This window comes from Eleutherodactylus coqui, chromosome 1, assembly GCF_035609145.1.
Source record: "Eleutherodactylus coqui strain aEleCoq1 chromosome 1, aEleCoq1.hap1, whole genome shotgun sequence".
NCBI lineage: Eukaryota > Metazoa > Chordata > Amphibia > Anura > Eleutherodactylidae > Eleutherodactylus > Eleutherodactylus coqui.
Window position 1 is genome coordinate 339,712,023 of NC_089837.1, and position 20,597 is coordinate 339,732,619.

Below are 20,597 nucleotides of genomic sequence, written 5' to 3' on the forward strand. Positions count from 1 at the left end.
TCTCCCTGCTCAGCTTTGAATTCCCCCGCCATCAACGCTGTGTAGGTAAGTGCTGTGATTGATCGAGTGCCAGTCAATCAGAGTCGGCGCTCGATCCTTCATAGCCATTCAGCGGTTGACATCACTGAATGGTTGTGATTTTGTTTATCGAGCGACGGCTGTGATTGGCTGGCGCTCAATCCAATTACAGAGCTTACAGTGCTAACAGCAGGGGAATTCAAAGCTGAGCAGGGAGAATTCTCAAGCAGTTTGCCGCACCGTCTGGGAGACCATCGCATCGGGGACACAGACGCCGGCTGGGAGGGGAGTATTGCATTTTTTCTTTACCTAGTATATACTCAAGTATAGCTAGGCTTATACTCGAGTCAATAAGTTTTACCATTTTTTGTGGTAAAACTTATTGACTCAGCTTATACTCGGGTCGGCTAAAACTCGAGTATATACGGTAAATGCCATAGAAATTTGAGGTATCTGCAATACTTGTATACCAAGACCATATAGATAATACAGGGTAATCATAAGTACATCTAATCACCTTTATTTGTATTGTGTATGCATAACACATCACTTGATTTTGGGTTCTGTCCACACTGGGGCTCACAATCTACATTCACCTATGTGTATGTTTTGGAGTGTGGGAGGAAACTCATACAAACACAGGGGGAACATACAAACTCCATACAGATATTGTCTTAGTTGGATTTGAACCCAGGACCCCAGGTCTGTAAGACAACAGTGCTAACCATTGTGCTACTCTATAAAATCTTGTTATATCTGCTAAATCTGTACTCTGCATCCGCAAGATGTTTATTTCCTCATTTCAACAATGCCCCAATGTTTCACAGACTCATTCCTCCTATTCTAGAATGTCTAATATAGGACACTGTGGGCCATGCTAATACTCCCTGGAACTTACATGACATCTCATATAATGCTTTTCAGGCATGTACATTTCTTAAAGGGGTTGTCTGACAAAAAAAAACTGGTTCCCTGTCCTGGAAAATAATGAAGAATATACTCTCCTCCCCTGGCTCCCCACATCTCCCGCCCGCTCTGATCTCGCCTGTGACATAATGTTTACAGGCTGCAGCAGCCCGTGTATGGGATGTCACAGACTGCTGCAGTTGATCACAGACCTAAGCACTCGAGTGATGAGCTCTGCGATTGGCTGCAGTAGTCTGTGATGTCCATACACAGGCTGACTGAAGCCTGTAAACGCAGACCCCGCGTTGAGGATGGAGTTGCGTTGCTGAATACGCAGGGGGCGAGCATACACTTCTATATTATCTTCCAGTACGGGGAACCCGTTTAGAAAAAGAAAATAAAATTATATCAGACAACCCCTTTAAACTATATTCCTAATATTAAGCAGTTCATCTAGTCCTAGATCTTTTCTATTGCCAGGATATGGAGACATTTATAAGCTACTAGAAGTTCTGAAATTATCCACAGGGTGTCGCTCTCTAACTGTTCAATAAATCAGTATAGTAGGAATGTGATTATTGGAAAAAAATATACCATATTTTTAGCTCTAGAAGATGCACATTGGTTAAAGAGAAGAAACATAGGAGAAATATATATTTTGAACTCCCCCAGACCAGGCCGTGAGGGGGGTATTACAGGAGGAATAACACACATAGATATTTAGTGCATCTTAGGCCTCATGCCCGCTTGCGCACACACAGATTCCACCACCGAATCCCGCAGCAGAATCCGTGCGTGCCCGCGGACATGGAGAGGGAAAGACAGTTTCTTACCTCTCCCGATCCAGCATGGGTCTCCTCCAAGATGGCCAGATCTTCTTTCTTCAGCACAGCAGATGCGTTCAATTACATCTGGCGATGCGCATGCACAGTGTTTTCTTTTTTGTTCTTGAATCTCTTGCTTTCTCGCGGAGACGCGGCACAGCCACAGTGACAGCGGCGGGTGTGCCGCGGCAGGGACGGCTTCTATTGACTTCAACGGAAGCTGTCCCTGCGGGATCCGCAGTAAAATTGAGCATGCTGCGATTTCTTCCTGTGCGTGTTATCCACACGCTGGGAAAAATCACATCCGCATGTTTTTACTTGTCATGCGGATGCTAATGACTCCCTATGGGCAGCAAAAGTTGCTGATCTCCCGCACAGGAGACACGCTCAGATTTTATAATTCAAATCCGCCCATAGACATTGGACCTTAGACATTGAATGCGTAACATTGTTCCAACTCTCGTAGTGTACACTGTTGTCTGATAATGACTCTTATTAAAAGTAGCATTCGTTGTCTAGATGTCATTTCCATGTAGGAGAAGACCCGTTAACCCCTTGAGTAGCACGACCGGAAATTTTGCGGGACGAGCTCCACTGCCGATAGTGATATAGCCCGGAAATCTTCCGGGCTATGTATCACTATGGGAGCTGCAGAGCACAATGCCACAAGCTGTGACATTGTGCTCTGCCTGCACAGTCCCACAGAGAACAAAGCAAGGGCTTTGAAAAACCAGCAGAAGATATTGCCGATATGCCGGCAATCTCCTGCTTCTAAGTCTCCTGCTTTGTTTATAGGTTGCCATAGAGACCATCGGCTTGTCAGAAGCAAGCCGATGGTCTCTGTGGCAGGGAGAGCTGGTGCTTGGCTGTCAAAGGACAGCTAGGTACCAGCTCTTACTGCAGAGATCAGAGAAAACCTCCGATCTCTGCTGTGTTAACCCTTTACATGCTGCAGTCTATGTGACTGCAGCATGTAAAGGGCTGTGACTGCAGCATGTAAAGGGCTGTCACCATCGGACCCCCGGAATGTGATCAGGGGGTCCTGATGGGTCCCTGTGGAAGTCCCCTAAAGGGACAAAAAAAAAAGTAAAAAAAAAAACAAAAGTAAAAAAAAAAAAAAAAATAATAAAAACACTTGTCTCCCTTTACTTTGTAAAAAATCAAAAATAAAATCACACATGTGGTATCCATGCGTCGTAATGACCCAGAGAAGGAAGTTAATGCATTATTTAACCCCTTAATGACATGTCCCCTTTTTTTCTGTTTTCCCCATTTATTTTTTTTTACCTCCGCCCTGTTTAAAAAATCGCAACTTGTCCCGCAAAAAACAAGCCCTTATATGGCCATGTCAATGGAAAAATGAAAAAGTTATGGCTCTTGAGACGCAACTGCAAAATTAGTTGAAATTCAATAATTAGACCGTTTTAAAAAACCTGCCCTGGTGGGTCTGACAGGGTGGTAGGAAACCCGCCACTCAAGGAGTTAAAGGAAAACGAGCTGCCTGTAGAGATCTCGTTATACATCTTTAATAGAGATGAGCGAACGTACTCGGTAAGGGCGATTTCGCAATCGAGCACCGCGATTTTCGAGTACTTCACTACTGGAGTGAAAAGTACTCGGGTGCGCTGTGGGTGAGCGGGGGGTTGCAGAGGGGAGTGGGGGGGAGAGGGAGAGAGAGAGGGCTCCCCCCTGTTCCCCGCTGCTACCCCCCACTCCCCTCTGCAACCCCCCGCCCCACAGCGCACCCGAGTACTTTTCACCCGAGTAGTGAAGTACTCGAAAATCGCAGTGCTCGATTGTGAAATCGCCCTTACCGAGTACATTCGCTCATCTCTAATCTTTAACATTCAATGTCATGCTGAAGGCTTTAGAAGTTATGTCTTTCCTTTAATGATTGCACATGTCTGCGCCAACTTTCAGATTGCAGTTATCCATGTTTCTGCTGTTGGATTTGCAGTAAAATGTAGCTATGAAGGTTCATGTACATATGCATTTTATACCAATGAGAGTATATCATACAACGTGTGTACTATGAATAATATTTACACTAGAGTTTGCTATCACACAGGGTCCGCTCGATAGCAGGCGAGGAGAGCTGCCCGTACGTACAGCTGATTGGTAGAGGCGGAGGAGCAGCAGCCTTTCCCCCCCAACACTGACCAATCAGCTATACGTACGGGTGGCTCTCCTCCCCTACTATGAAGCGGACCGGCCAGGTAAGAATTTCGGCATTTTCACTCTATAAGACACTGACTTTCCCCAACACACACTTTGTAGGGAAAAGAAAGTGCACCTTACAGGGCAAAAAATAGGGCATTTTATATACCGAACTTATATTTTTATTAGGTAAAAACGTATTCACCTACCGTGTTTCCCCAAAAATAAAACCTCCCCCAATAATAAGCCCTACCCTGGCCCCGGCTCTGATTGGCTGAGCCAGCGGCACTCGTGATCCAATCACAGCACTCTCTTGCTGGAGACTGGGTATTCATAGCCCCGTTAGTTGCCAGGGAGAGAATGCTGTCAGCACTGAGGACACGGCAGCCTGCCGCAGCGCCGCAGACCAGCGTGAGGCAGCGGAACGTCGGCAGCTAGGTGAGCATAAGACACCCTCTGAAAATAAGACACTGTGCCTCTTTTGGGGCAAAAATTAATATAAGACAGTGTGTTATTTTTGGGGTAGTAGTAGTAAAGTAAATCTGCATGCTTAGGATAGGATGTCAGTATTAAATCAGCTCTTTGAGCGCTCTGACAAGTTCTGCTTCCCCTTCAGTGTTTACCAGCTGTAACTTTAGTAGCGGCTGTGCCTTATTACAGATCACTGCATCTTTGTCCCATTCAAGTTAATGGGACTGAGCTGTAATAGAAGTCACGGCCCCTACTAAAAGTACAAAGCTGTGTATTGTAAACAGTGATGGAGATGCCGCACTCACCAGAGCCCCTTCTTTTCGGTTTGTATCTGCCTTGCTTCTTATATTCAGCTCTGCTTAGTTGACTTCTCTTATCTCTGGGTCTTTGTGCTCTCTCATGGTTTGTCAGGGTCAGTGTTTCAGTTAGTTTCCATTAGAGATATAAGGATATTCAGTGACAGTAGTGTCTGGTTAGGGTCAACATCTGGGATAGATTAGCGTTAGGGTACTTCTACACGGGACAGCTAAGCATTGGACAGCCGTCCCAACAATTTGCCCCCTATGCTTTAATAATGCAATAATCGCTCACTGAATGAAAGCCTAGTGTGTCAGAGATCTGTTCCGGCTGCCCGCCTTCATTTACCTTGAACAGGCAGTAATATATAGATAACCGACTGCCTGTTTATACGGGCCAACAGTTGCTTGGTTTTTAGGTGAGACAGAGATCAATTACCCCTGACAAGTGAGGGAATCTCACTCACTTGCTTTGTTAGGTCCCGTGTTTACAATGCGGTTACAGTTGCCTGTAATGACTTTTTTGAGTGATCATTCTGGCAACTATCAGCCATGTAATAGTATCCTAAGGCTCAGTAATTTTCAGTTTGTTATTATTTGTTCCATCACCTATCTACTCTGTTATCTGACAACCATCTTCATCATCAGTTTGTGCCATCATCTGATTGCTATCAGCCTTCTGTTCCTGTCTTCTACTTGCTTTTAAGAGTTTGCAAAAGTGTATTGATCTTGATCTCTTCCCATATTTTAAGGTGTTTTAACCCATTAACGCCACAGGGCGTAACTGTACGTGCTAAGAAGGTGGTACTTAACACAACACGATGTACAGTTACGCCCTAGGGATAGTGCAATAGTTCGAGATCCCACACTATTCGGCAGCAGGAGTCGGCTGTCACTGATAGCTGGCCTACCGATGCATCAAGACAGCGACCCCCACTTGTAACCCCTTCCCTGTTGCGATCTATGTAGATCGTGGTATGTAAAGGGTTCACAGAGGGAGCGCACTCCTCTATGACATCATCGGACCCTCTGCTATGTAATTGCGGAGGGCCGTGAAGTTACCCTGGCAACAAGACGCCAGATACAGCCGTCCTGCATTGCCAGTGCCTGTTATCACTATAACAAGCGATAAGGCATTGTAGGACAGAAGTCCTGCAATGCTTTATCATAGTGGTTATAACAGCTATGGTACAGGTCCCCCACAGGGACACAAATAGTGTAAAAAAAAAAAAAAAACGTTAAAAAACCCTTTTTGTGCTTTTTTTTTCCCTATTAGGGCGCCCACCCACTGGCAATTTTTTTCCCTGCGAAATTCGCAGCATTTTTTTCTCTGCAGTGGTCTATGGGACTTGTAATGTTAAAATCGCGATCGCGCAAAATCGCAATTTACCGCGGAATCGCGATTTTGCGCGATCGCGATTTTAACATTACAAGTCCCATAGACCCCTGCAGAGAAAAAAATGCTGCGAATTTCGCAGGGAAAAAAATCGCCAGTGGGTGGGCGCCCTTAGGGTGACTACCCACTACAGTTTTTCTTTTTTTACTGCGAAATTCGCGTTTTTTGCCCCTGCAGGGGTCTATGGGACTTATAATGTTAAAATCGCGCAAAATCTCAATTTACCGTGAAATCGTGATTTTGCGCGATTGCGATTTTAACATTACAAGTCCCATAGACTCCTGCAGAAAAAAAACGCTGCGAATGTCGCAGTGAAAAAAAAGTGTAGTGGGTAGTCACCCTAAGGGTGCAAAATGTAAAAGAATTTAAAATCTCACATATTTGGTATCGTCATATCCAGAACGACTCGCACAACAAATTGAACACTAGTTTTATCCTGCACGGCAAAAAGCATGAATAAACCCTCTAAAAATAGGCCACATGTTTATTTTCTTTCATTCCCCCCCAAAAAAATCTATAAAAGTGATTAAAAAGCCATATGTACCCCAAAATGGTACCCATAAAAACTACAGCTCGTACCACAAAAAATAAGCCCTCACAAAGCTCTATCCATGGAAAAATAAACGTTTAGTATTTAGAATGCACCGATTTATAAAAACAAATCATTTCCAAAAAGTAAGGGTTTTTATTGTGGGAAAGTGGGGAAACCTTAAAAAAAAGAATTTTTGCATTGTTGTAATCGTACCGAACCGCAGAAATTATGTATTGTCATTTTTGCTGCATAATTAACGCTGTAAAAACACACAAAAAACAATGGCAGAATTAATCTGTTTTCTCTCCCTGCTATCAAAAAAATGAATGAAAGTTTTACAATACGTTATATGCACCCAAAAATGGCACCATTAAATTACAGTTTGCCACGCAAAAACAAGCTATGGCTTTTGAAAAGTGTAGATGAAAATCGACCCAAAAATCTCCACTTCGTCAACACCCAAATAGGCCAAGTCTTTAAGGGGTTAATTGAGGAACAAGAACATATAATTTAAAATTGTGAATCACTAAACCACATTAAAACGTGTGTAGCTACAGTATACATACTTTATACCCCGGGCTGTAGCTGGAGGTTTATGGGCTCTGGTGCAGACGTTCAACTTGGGCTTCCCTGTTCTGTAACTTCTCTTCATGGCTGCTGGCTGTAGCTCATCTTAATGGGGCTTTTCCATTAAAATCATTTTGTCATCTATCCACCAGATCGGCAATCATATATTTACTGCCTGAGTTCCAACTATTGGGTAATTACAAAAACAGCTGATTTTGAGTCCACCTTAGTAAATGGAGCAGTGGTCACTCCATTCACTGTCTATGGAGATAGCTGACTGATGAACTTTGCGTTCTCCCTCTGTTACATAGTGCACCTCCACTTCATTCATTTAGGGGGACTCGGGTGCACCATTTTCGTGATCTCTGGGGGTTCCTGTGGTTGGATATCCAAGTGATTCTGACATTGTTTTTTCGTCACATGTTGTACTTTATTTAGGTTGTAAAAATAGAACGATAGAACATGGGTATATTTATTAAAAGTGCCAATATTGGGAAAATTTTGAAAAAATTTTTCAGTTTTTTCACATTTTCAACTGTTGAATCTCAAATATGGGCAAACATACTGTACAAATTTTTGCTAAGATTTATATTTTCATCTGTTTACTTTATTCTGGTGCACATCTGAAAAACTCTCGCTTTTTTTAACCATTTAGCAGCTGTACAAATTTAACATTATTTTTCAGCATTTTGAGAAACACTTTGTTTTCCTTCACCAAGATGGCAAAGACTCATGGGTGTCAGAATGATAGATACCCCCACAAATGACCCCATTTTAAAAACTACACCACTTAATGTATTCACTGAGGGGGATCCTGCCCATTTTGACCCCACTGTTTTTGAATGAATTCAAGCAAAGCAAAAGGCAATTCTCTCAAATTAAAAACAGCTTTTTTTGTACAGCACACATATGAATGAAGACTTGCACCCCAAAATGGATACGCTTGTTTGTCCTGTGTTCAGAAATATATGGCTCTAATCTTATGTCTGGATGCACAACGGGGCCCAAAATGAAAGGAGTAGTTGCTGGTTTTTAGAACAGAAATTTTGTTTGCGCCTTAATGACCAAGTCAAATTTTGGTAATCTGACGTGTCACTTTAAGGCCTTAGTCAGACGGGCGTTTTTTCGCGCGATTTGCGGATCGCATGACGGATGCGCATCCACAAATCGCGTGACCGGTGTGCGCAAGTTGCCCGCAAATCGCCCGAAAATCTGCTCCTAGCCGCGTTTCATTAGAAACGGGCCAGAGCTGTCCAGCGCATTGCATTCAATGGAGACGGCAATACAGCCGTCTCCATTGAAAGCAATGCGCTGTGGGCGAGCCCGGGATGAATTGTCGGTAAGGGCTTAAATATATAAGCCCTTACCTGCAATTCATCCTAAAATGTGTAAAAATAAAAAAAAATTGTATACTCACCTTCTGCCGGCAGCCGGAGCTCCGCGCGGCTGTCCTGCAGTGGGTGTGAAGGGGGTGTGAGTCAGACCTGCCCCCTGACTGGCTCAGCGCTGAGCCAATCAGAGGCATGCCTCACTCACACCCATTCATGAATTCATGAATGGATGTGAGTCAGACCTGCCCCTGATTGGCTCAGCACTGAGAGGCAGCAGTCACTCACCCATTCATGAATTCATGAATGGGTGTGTGAGTGTTTTCAGCCTCTGATTGGTCAGGGCTGTAACCAATCAGAGGCAGATCATTCAGCGGGCGGGGATTTTAAAGCCCCGCCGGCTGATAGTGCCGAGAAGCAGTTCAGGAGAACTGACAGCAGCCGCGGCTGGACTCCGGCTGCAGCGGAAAGGTGAGTATACAATTTTTTTTTATTTTAATACATTTTAGGATGAATTGCAGGGAAGGGTTTATATATTTAACCCCTTCCCGACAATTCACCCCGCGCACGCCGGCAGCCCATTGCTTTCAATGGAGCAGCTGTATTGCTGCTCCATTGAATTCAATGGGCAAACATCGTTCTTCTCTGCCACAGCTGTTACAGCTGTGGCAGAGAAGAATGATTTGTCTTCTATATGTTCTCAATGGGGTCGGCGCTGCTGCCGCCGGCCCCATTGAGCACATATACAGAAGAGAACAGGAATCGCAGATAGGTGCGATCTGCGATTTTTTGTTCTATAATTTATCGGACGAGCGCATAAAGAGCGCTCATGTGTCCGATACCATTGCAAAGCAATGGTTTTAAAAAAATCGCCGGACGCATGCGCAAATCGCGGCTAAAAACGCCCGTCTGACTAAGGCCTTACATAGAATAACTCTGTAAAGGCTTTGCATATCCAAGTGATTCTGACATTGTTATTTTTCGCCACATGTTGTACTTCATTTAGGTAGTAAAAATAGGCCGATAGAATTTTGTGATAATTTATTAAAAGTGCTAAAATTGGGAAAATAAAAAAAATTATCATTTTGTTCACATTTTCAATTACATCAAATATATGCAATCATATTGTTCAAATTTTTGATATATTTCCATCTGTTCACTTTATTCTGGACGCACATTTAAAGAACTTTCGTGTTTTTTTTAACCATTTAGGAGATGTACAAATTTGACATTATTTATCAACATTTTGAGGAACACTTTGTTTTCCTACACCAAGCCAAGATTGCAAAGCCTCATAGGTGTCAGAATAATAGATGCCCCCACAAATGACCACATTTTAAAAACTACACCCCTTAATATATTCACTGAGGGGGGTCAGAAGTATTTTGCACCATCATTTGTTTTCAGGAGTTAATGCAACTTAGAAGAGAAAAAATAAAAAATATGTCTTATTTTTGCAAATATGTCATTTTAAAGGCAGATTTTGTAGTGCACACGAAAATGAGAATTTACACCCCAAAATGGATACCCCTTTTTGTCCTGTGTTCAGAAACATACTATTGTGTCCCTAATCTTCTGTCCTTATGCACAACAGGGCCCAAAATGAAAGGAGCAGCTGGTGGCTTTCAGAACAGAGATTTTGCATGAAGGTGATTCAGGCCCTATTGCCCACTTGTAGAGCCCTTGAGCGGCCAAAACGACAAAGAACCCCAACAAATGACCCCATTTTGAAAACTAGACCCCTTAACAAATTCATCTAGGGGTGTACTGCGTATTTTTATCCTACAATTTTTGAGTAAATCTAAGCAAAGCAGTAGGACAAAATTACGATTTACATTTTTTTGGTAATTGTGTTAATTTAAAAAATGTTTTTTTTGTACAGTGTACATAGGAATGAAGACGTTCACCCCAAAATTGATACCCCTGTTTGTCTCGTGTTCAGAAATATACCCATTGTGGCCCCAATCTACTTACAGGACACATGGTTAGGCCTATAATGGAGGGAACACCTGTTGGATTGCAGGGCACAACTAAATAAGTCCCAGGCCCCATTGCTCACTTGTGTGGAAAAAAAAATTGACTCCCGAAAAATAATCCCCCCAACCCCTCCACACTTTTTTGGCGTTCCCCAAATCTTAGATAAAAGTAATAATGTTAACTGTGTGGTATTTCCAAAGACAGGGGTAATTACGGGGTTCTGGTTGGGATGGGCACATAGGGCAATAAAATCGGGTATCTCCCCTCCTCTCATGCTTTTTGGGGGGTATTTCTTGACCTCAGGGATGGGGTGTAAAAAGTGACCCTCTGTAAGGCTTCGTAAGCTTGCTGAGGTGCGGCGGTTTCACACAGAAGACTCCCAACAAGCTGTTCCTGGAACTGCAGGAAGGCGAGCGTTCTCGGGGCTTCTTGTAAATTACGTATTACAGGTAGCGGTCCAAATAACGCCGGGCTCACACGACCAGATGTGGAATCCGCTTGCGGAGGCCACAGCGGACCTTAGCTGTGAGCTCAGCCATGGCGCTGCATACGGCCGCGTAATGTACTGCACATAACTGCCTTCTCACACAGGCGGTCATGCGCAGTACACCTCTTCTTGTTCATATTTCACCCGCCATTGCTCAGCGATGACACGGATACCCGCAGCCCGTACACAATGTACTTATGTTTGGGCTGTGGGTATATCCATGACCATGAAGCGCAATGGTGTCTATGTTGCTGATATCCGCTGTAAAATAGAACCTGCTGCGTTCTGTTTTCTGCGAGTGGATTACGTAATTCCGATCCGCTAATGTGAGCGGAACTGTGTAATCTGTGCATTTGTTCAGTTTATTACCGCAGATCCAATGCATGCGGAATCCTCTATTTCTTTCGTCGTGTGAGACCGGCCTAATGGTAGACCTTTTTATCACGTGACCGGGTACCGCTCAACGAGGCCACCAGGCTCTCAGGTAGCCGGTAGGTAGGAGATTTTAAATTTTCCAGGCCCATCCCGGCTCCTGCGCACGTGTCCAGTATTTTTCTGGCGGGGACATGCGCATGAGTTGGGAAAGGTCCGTGGAGGATAATTGCATCGGGGTTCAAATATGGAGGCCTCCTGTAAGAAGTTTAATCTCCTCTCACTGATCACATCGATGAGGGGAGATGAAACTATAACTTTTATTAAAAATGTTTACGTGATTCATGTGACTAGGAACCGCTCACCACAGCCCCCCAGTTCATCTCCAGGCTCTCGGCTACCTATGGCAGCCAGGAACAGGGAGGTTTTAAATTTGCCGGGCAATCCTTGACTCTTGCGCCATTATGCTGACGGGCGCTTGCGCCGAAGCTACAGTAATGTCCATGGATAAAGATCGCATCTGGGGACAAATCCGGGACCTTGACTATGTTATTTCATCTCCCCTCATGGACACAATCCATACGGGAAGATGAAACTTCTTTTTAAACTTGAAAAAATTTTTTTTTACACTTTTTAACTTTCCATGATCACTGTTATCCAATAGATAACAGTGATCATGTGACCGGGAACCGCATACAGCTGTCCCCAGGGACATCTCCTTGCACTCGGCTATCTTTGACAGCCGGATGCATGGGGAATTTTAAGTTTGCCAAGCTCTTCGGCCTTCTGCGCATGCATGCCAGATCGGCAGATGTGTAGAAGCCCACGGCAAGTCCTGATTGGCGGGGGACATCACGGCGGACCGGAGTGAGTATTTTCACCTCCCCTAATATATCTGATTCATGAGGGGAGATGAAACTTAAACTTTTTTTCACTTTTCCGTGATCGCCGTTATCCATTGGATAACAGGAATTACTGGCCCAGGGACCACTCACCGCGACTCTCAGTGACATCTCCTGCCTCCCAGCTACCTTCAGGAGCTGGGAGCAAGTGGATTTCAAATTGCCGGAGCTCCCGGCCTTCTGCGCATGGGGCTGACATAATGACGCCTGGCGCAGTTGTGCATAAGGCCGGCGCCAGGTCCTGTAAGACTAGATCACCGCGGGACAGCACAGAGGCCCGGGGTGAGTAATCTCATCTGCCCTGATGGATCCCATCCATCAGGGCAGCTGAATCTTTATTTTTCTTTTACTTTTTTGCACTTTATCGCGATCGGTGCTATTCATTGGATAGCGCCAATCGCATTGCCGGGGAAAGCTCCCTGTGGCCCCATGACAGCTCCATGTTGTCGGCTACCTCCGGGCACCAACAGCATGGAACTGTCACATCCACAGCCCACGTGTCTTCAATCCCCACAGGAAGCATGTTTTTACGTTCTCGGGGATTAAAGCCTACTTGGCTAGGACGTAAAAACACTATGGGCTGGTCACTAAGGGGTTAAAAGGTATGGTAGAATCATGGGACAAATGGGGAGATAGTAATACTACACTAAAAGACTAGTTGTGGATTTCAAATGAAACACCAATAGATAGACTCTAGCACAATTTTTAGGTGTAGAGAACTTACCCTTGTGTTGGCTATTGGTACGTGTATGGTGTACGAGGCAGAGAGGCAGAGATGTGTGTGTGCGCCTTCTTCCCTGGTTTATAAAGTAATAAAGGCCAGAAAAAAAGTTTCCCCCAGAAAATCATTTCACCATAACCTTTAATATTGCTTATCGCATCACAGTAGTTTGAACCCCTTAGTGACCACGCTATAGCGTTTTTATGTCCTGAGGGTGCAGGACGTGTATGGAGGGAGATAGCGCTGCTATCTGTTTATTACAGCTGACACCTGCAGGCAACAGATCGTTCGGCCGCCCGACCGTAAATGCCACTGTCAAATCTGACAGCGGCATTTAAATTCCCCGAGCGATGTTCAGGGGTCCCGTACGGCCCCCCTGCGATGACATTGGGGGAGCCATGCAGGTGTCATGGCAGCCGGGGGCCTTCTGAAAGACCCCAGGGCTGTCATGGCAGAATGCCTATTAAGCAATCCTCGTGGGGTGGCTTGATAGGCTGCCTTTCAGAATGCAGTATAATGTAATGCTATGGCATTACATCATACTGCATAAGCGATCTAAGCATCACTAGTTGTGGTCCCCCAGGAGGACTGAAATAAAAATAAGAACAATAAAGGTTTATTAATTATTTTAAAAAAAATAAAATAAAAGTAAAAAAAAAAACCTTTTGCCATATTTACAATAAAAAAATCTGAATAATAAAACAAAAATACATATTTGGTATCACTGCGTTCAGAAAAGTCCGTTCTATCAAACTAATGCATTATTTACCGCTCTCAGTAAATGTCGTCCAAAAAAACCCGCCAGAAATGCCCTTTTTCGGTCACATTGTTGCCAAGAAAAAATCTAATAAAAAGTGATCAAAAAGTCATATGTATTCCAAAATGGTACCAACGGAAACTGCAGGACGTACCACATAAAATGAGCCGTCGTACAACTATATTAACAGAAAAATAAGAGTTATTTTGCGCAGAAGATGGAGACAGAAAATAATTTTAAAAAATTAAATATCTTTAAAAAAATATACAACTAGTACAGCAAAAAAAAAACTATACAAGTTTCGTATCGTAGTAATCGTACTGACCCATAGAAGAAAGTTATTACCATATATTCCGGCGTATAAGGCGACGGGGTGTATAAGACGACCCCCCAACTATCACCTTATACGCCGGGAATACAGCGAAGCAAAAAAAAAAAAAAACATTACTCACCTCCCCCGGCGTTCTGCGGCGCTGCTGCAGGCTGTCGCTCCCTCCTGGTCCCCGGCAGAGCATTGCTTTCTGAATGCGGGGCTTGAAATCCCCGCTTCCAGAAAGCTAATACTGTGATTAGCTAACACACGCCGTCAGCCAATCACAGCCATTCAATGACATCATTGAAAGCTTTTTTGTTTATTTATTTATTTATTTTTTTTGTAAATACACAGAACGTAATACTAACCCCCCACAAATACCACCTATAAAGATGCCACCCACGAAAACACATAATACCACCCATGAAACATGATACCACCCACGAAAAAAAAACAAACAAACATATAATACCACCCACAAACTCATATAATGCATAATAATCCACAGCCTAAATATACAGAAAAATATATAAATAACAAAAATATAACCATTACCTCCAGCCCTGGTTCGGGTCCCGTAAGCCTTTTATTTAACTTTTAACTTAAAACAAAACAAAAAGCTAGGGTGAAAGAATCCAGCCCCCCACCGGGAAACAGTTCTCCAGGCTAGGGAACCCCAAAGCAAAAACCCCTCCAAAGGAAGGCTGCTCAAGGCCTTCCCAACCTTTCAAACTCCAGAGAACGCACCTTCACCAGGTCACCGAGAATATTCCTACTTACCTCGTCCTCGAGGAGGATTTTATGCTGCGTCGATACTACACACCGTGCGCTCCACGTGTGATACCTAACCACTAGACTTACTAAAAATAAAGTACAGCGGTCCCTGCCACCCAGATCTCTTAATGCTCCACAACACCACTTAGCGTAGGTAAGGTAAGCCAGCCAAGGCCAACCGATGGAAGCCCCTACCCTCTTTTATACCTCTATATTAAAGGGACAATGAAGCAGGAAGTGGTCCATGCTCTCCAGAGTGTTGCCACATGCCTTCCGGGGACAACCTCTGTCCTCGGTGTTCTTGTGCTTCAAGTTGTCCCCCACATATAGCTTACCATGGAAACAGCGCCAGGTCAAGTCCCAATACTTTGAGGGGATTCTTACCGAATTTAAAAGAGACAAACCCACCCTCAAATCCCCACCTGGGCAGTCTCTGAGGGCCAATGGATTCTGAAAGTGGGTTGCCAAGACCCTCTGGTCCAGCACACGCCTGGCCAGCGTCCTGACTTCCCCCACGGTCAGCCCCCATTGGCGTAAAACCTTCAGAACCGGTGCAACGTAAGCCGGAAGATGTCCGTGCGGTGTACGAAAGTCCTTTACACGCCCTCCTGTCTCCCACTCCTGGAAGAACGGCCGAAACCATCCCTTACAGGAGGATACCCACGGAGGAGCCCTCTCTTTCCAGAGGTTTACGATATTAGCTTTCAAAAAGGTATTCACGAGGAATACCACTGGGTTGACCATACCCAACCCGCCTAGTCTCCTCGTACGGTAAGTAACCTCCCTCTTGACTGGGTTCAACCTATTCCCCCATAACAGCTGGAAGAACAGGCTGTAGACCCGTGACCAAAGAGGTTCTGGCAAAATGCAGACACTTCCCAGGTACATTAACAAAGGGAGCAGGTAAGTCTTGATCAAGCAAACCCTTTCTCTCAGGGTCAAAGACCACCCTTTCCATTGATCCACCTTTTGAGCGGCATTCCTCAATCTGCATTCCCACTTTTTCTCGGGATAATTCCCTTGGTCGAAATCGATGCCTAAAATTTTAGCGGAATCTTAGGGTTCTGGGAGAGCGTCTGGAAGATCAAAAGCAGCATCTCCCCCTCCCAGCCAGAGACTCTCACACTTTTCCCAATTGATCTTTGACCCGGAGACCTCCGAGTAGCTGACAACTTCCGACATCACCCCCTCCCCTCCTCCTGAGAGGAGACAAAGATAGTAACGTCATCAGCGTATGCCACTGTCCTCAAGGCCAGGTCCGGGACCCCCAGGTCCATCCTCACCCCCGCCAACGGTCCCCCATCTACCCTTCTGAGGAAGGGATCGACAGCGAACGCGTAAAGCAAGGGGCTCAGAGGGCATCCCTGACGAACTCCAGACCCAACTACAAAAGGACGGCCAACCCAACCGTTCCCGAGCGGGAAACTCTCAGCCACTGAATACAATGTTTTTAACCATTTTACGAACCCCACCGGCAGACCGTATCTCAAAAGGACAGACCAAAGGTACTCGTGGTTTACTTGATCAAAAGCTTTAGCCTGATCCAGGGAAAGTAAAAACCCCTTCCAGAGACCCGCCCTGCCCCGTTCCACAGCCTCCCGGACACTCAGCACGGCGCTAAACGTGCTTCGACCGGGAACAGAGCAGTGCTGAGCCCCAGAAAGGAGCTGGGGTGCAAATTTCACCAACCTACTGAACAGCACTTTTGCCAGAATCTTTCTGTCCGTATTGAGGAGCGCTATGGGACGCCAATTCTCAATACGGAGCGGATCTTTACCCTTTGACAGAATTATTAGGGCCGACTTCCTCATTGACTCTGGCAGAACGCCCAAGGATAGACATTCATTAAAAACCTCGGTCAAGAGGGGAACTAAAACTTCCTTAAAGGATTTATAAAACTCAGATGTTAAGCCGTCTGGGCCTGGCGACTTTTTGGACCGGAGCCCATCAATCGCCAGTCCGACTTCATCTTCCGTAATTGCTTCTGTCAAAACGCCAAGAGAGGGGTCTACTCCTGGTTCGGGAACGGTTTCTGCCAGGAAAGTCGAGATTCCGTGCCGATTAAGTTCTTTCCCGCCCAAGAGATGTGAGTAGAAGGATCTGACGACCTCCAGGATCCCTGATCTGGACCTTTTCAGGGAGCCTGTACTGTCTAGCAGACCCGTAACCAATTTACAACTCACTGACATCTTACAGTTCTTGTAGGGGTCAGGCGAGCGATACTTCCCAAAGTCCCTCTCAAGAACCAAAGATGCGTGCCTATCATACTGACATCTCTTGAGCAAGGATTTCACTCTGGAGATCTCCTCGCGGCTACCTCCAGTCGAGACCAAATGCTCGAGTTTCCTCCTCAGGCTCTGATACATACGCTTTCTGTTCAGGCTTCTGAGGTTGGAGATCTGTCGGAAGAACCTTCTTACCCGATGTTTGAACATCTCCCACCACTCTGACTTACTGCTGCATAGGCCCAGTAGTGGTTCCTGGCTCTGAAGAAAATCCTCAAAGGACCGTCTTATTTCCGCTTCTTCCAGGAGTGACGAATTCAACTTCCATAAACCTTTGCCCATCCGAGGGGTCTCTGTGACATTCAGAGAAAAAAGAATCATACAGTGGTCGGAGAACTCCACCTTCACCACCGATAACGGTGAGGAGACGGCTTCCTCCTTTAAATAAAACCTATCTATCCTAGACCTGCAATAACTACCTCTAAACCAAGTGAATCCCGTGCGCCCTGGGGTGTGCCGAACGTGGACATCCACAAGGCGTGCCTCACTAACTACTCTATTTAACGCAACGCTATCATAGCCTGGCTGGTTATTGGAACCTCCTCTATCACAGAGCCTCGTGACATTATTAAAGTCTCCTCCAAAGACCACTTGCCGGCTTATAAAAGGGAAAGGCTTAATTCTCATAAAGAGGTCTTTGCGCCCCTCCTTTGACTGGGGTCCATAGATGTTAATAAGACGCAACTCTTGACCTCCCATGAGAATATTCAAGATCAGGCACCTCCCCATTTCCAGCTCGATAACCCGTCTGCATTCTACCTGTGCGGTCTTAAAAAGGACCGCCACCCCGCTATACGGCTCGGCCGCAAGAGACCAATAGGAGGCTCCGCACCTCCACTCACGCTTGGCTTTGTTCATGACCGACAAATCTGTCAGCCTGGTCTCTTGCAAAAATAAAATGTCAGCTTCAACTCGGCTGAGAAAATCAAAGGCCGCAAACCTAGCCGCATCTGACTTAATGCTGGCAACATTAATGGATGCCAGCGTCAACAGGGTGAGTGCCGCCATCATTGGTGATCGAGCTGGATGGCTTTTCTCTTACTCTCCCCCTTCTCCCTGTCGGAAGAAGAGGTCTCTCCTTTATTTCTTTTTAATGAAATTGAAACATCCATATCACCACACTCATCCTTACCTTCACCTTCCGGCTTCAGGGTGGCCCCCTTCCCGGAAGAAACCGGGTCCCCCACAGAAAGAGACCCAGCGTCCCCCGGGGTTCCTTCCTCAATTTTCTCCGCCACCACCTCCAGCCTCTCCCCCTGGCAGGGAAGAGGAGGTGTTATTGAGAGCTTGGTACCGGTTAGAGAGGTCGACCGTAAGAGAACTGATGGGGCCTTCCTTTGGTATCTGCACCAGAGTGAGTGGGACCGAGTCATCCCACTCTAGAGAGGAAGAACCCCTATTTTTCTTTCTTGTTCTTCCCTTACCCATATTTTTTCTGCTTTTGCCATTTCTCGCTTTCCTCGTCCGCACTTTCTTCACGGGAGGATCCGGCTGAACTGGCAGCCACCTCCTCTCTCTCCATCCTTCTGGTTTCCTCATCCACATCGCTATCCCTTGGGGCCTCAGCAGCTCGACTCCCCTCCTGCCCTGGCTGGCCAGGAACCCCGCCGAGACCCCGTAGCTCTTCCTCCTCCCTGCTGCCACCAGCTTCGCCCCCGGAGCGACGGGCCCGCTGGCCCTCTGACTGGGCTCGGCCGATGTTGGCACAGGATAAGGGACAACGACTGAATGGGTGCCCTAAAGCACCACACAGGTTACACCGAATGCTGCCACAGGAGGAGGATGGGTGGTCTCTGCCCCCACACAGCGCACACACCAGCACCTTACACTGTGCGCTGAAATGTGTGGGGTCCCCGCACCTGTGGCAGACCTTCGGCTGCCCCTGGTAGAAAACCAGAATCCTGTCCCTTCCCAGGAACGCAGAAGAAGGGATGTGGGTTACGGAATTACCTGCACGTTTCAACTTTACCATGAAAGTCCAGGCCCCTGACCAGATACCGTGTGCGTCCCTGTTTTTCTGGGGAGGATGGAGAATCTCCCCATACCTGCCCATCCAGGTCATGATGTCAACATAAGAGAGAGACTCGTTACTAGTCAGAACGGTCACTCTCTTAGTGTCATTCTGGCGGGTAATTGCTTGAACTGCAAAATCCCGCCACTCGGGCTCCGTCTGAGCCAGCGCGTATTTTGACCAAAAGAGCTCGAGCCCCTCTGGTCTCACGAAGCTAACATCAAACAGGGAGGTCCCAAAGGGGTGGATCAGGGCAAAGATGTCACTCACCCTGAATTCCATCCCGAGGAGAAGCTCCACCACCCTAGCACGGTTAGAGCAGGCTTCACTGCCTCCCCATCGGAGACGAACCACATTCCTTCTGGACCCCCCCTGCCCGGCTGTAGGAAGCGACCATGCCTCTTCTCCCTGCCTTTGCTCTCGGAAGGCCCCTGTGCCAAACCTATCTATCCAAAAGGATAGGTCGCGCTTTTCACCCTCTATAGTGACCGACCTCTCTCCCCTCTTTAAGGCGGATAGGAATAGCTCGTGTGACCTGGGGTCCCTGAAGCCGGGAGGTGAAGGTCCCCCACTTACCCCGGCGGCAACACTAGCGTAGCTTCTAGGAGCAGTCACCGCCGGGGCGGCAGCTGGACCAGGGCCCCCACTCCTCCCCAAACCACCAGACACTCCACCCTCACTTGTGACTTTTGTAAATTTACCTGTACCTCCCTCCGATACTCCTCTACCAGCAGACACCCCAACATTTAATCTTGTATTATTTAAATTCCCCACACCCCTGGACTCTCCCTCACGCACACCTCTCACCATGATGTTGCTCCCTTCATCCCTTTCACACACCTCCATGCCTTCCATACTCTCACGCTCATCATTCTCCCTATTCTTTGCGACCAGACCGGTAATGGCTTCTCTCTTGGCCGGAAGAGTAAGGGGCACCTGGCGGCTCGGAGGTTTCCCAGCCGCTCCCCCCTTGCCTGCAGGGGAGCAACCCAGGGTGGGTTTCTTAAATACAGTCCCCTCCGAGCCTCCAGACCCACCCCCCTTAGCACTGGGGGGAAAGGGACTTCCAGCCACGCATTCACGACCTTTGGCTCCGCCTCCTGCCATCATATTTCGTGTAACCCCGGCAAAGGAATTCTGGCGTTTTGGGTCTCCACTTTTTTTAGGGTCCACCGCAGGGCCCTTATTGGGGCCACCCGACGCCGGATGGCCCCCCAAACTCCCAGGATGTTTGGGATCACCCGACGCCGGGCAATCCCCTTTTTCCAGGCCCACCGCAGGGCCTTTCTGGGGGCCACCCGACGCCGGATGACCCCTTACCTTTCGTGAACCTATGGGATCACCTGCTGGTGGGTGACCCCCCTTAGGCCCGCCGCAGGGCCTTTCTGGGGGCCAGCTGACGCCGGATGACCCCCCATCTTTTCCTCCACCTTCCCTGAACTCTTGGGATCACCCGGCGCCAGGAGACCCCCCCTTACTTAGGCCCGCCGCAGGGCCTTTCTG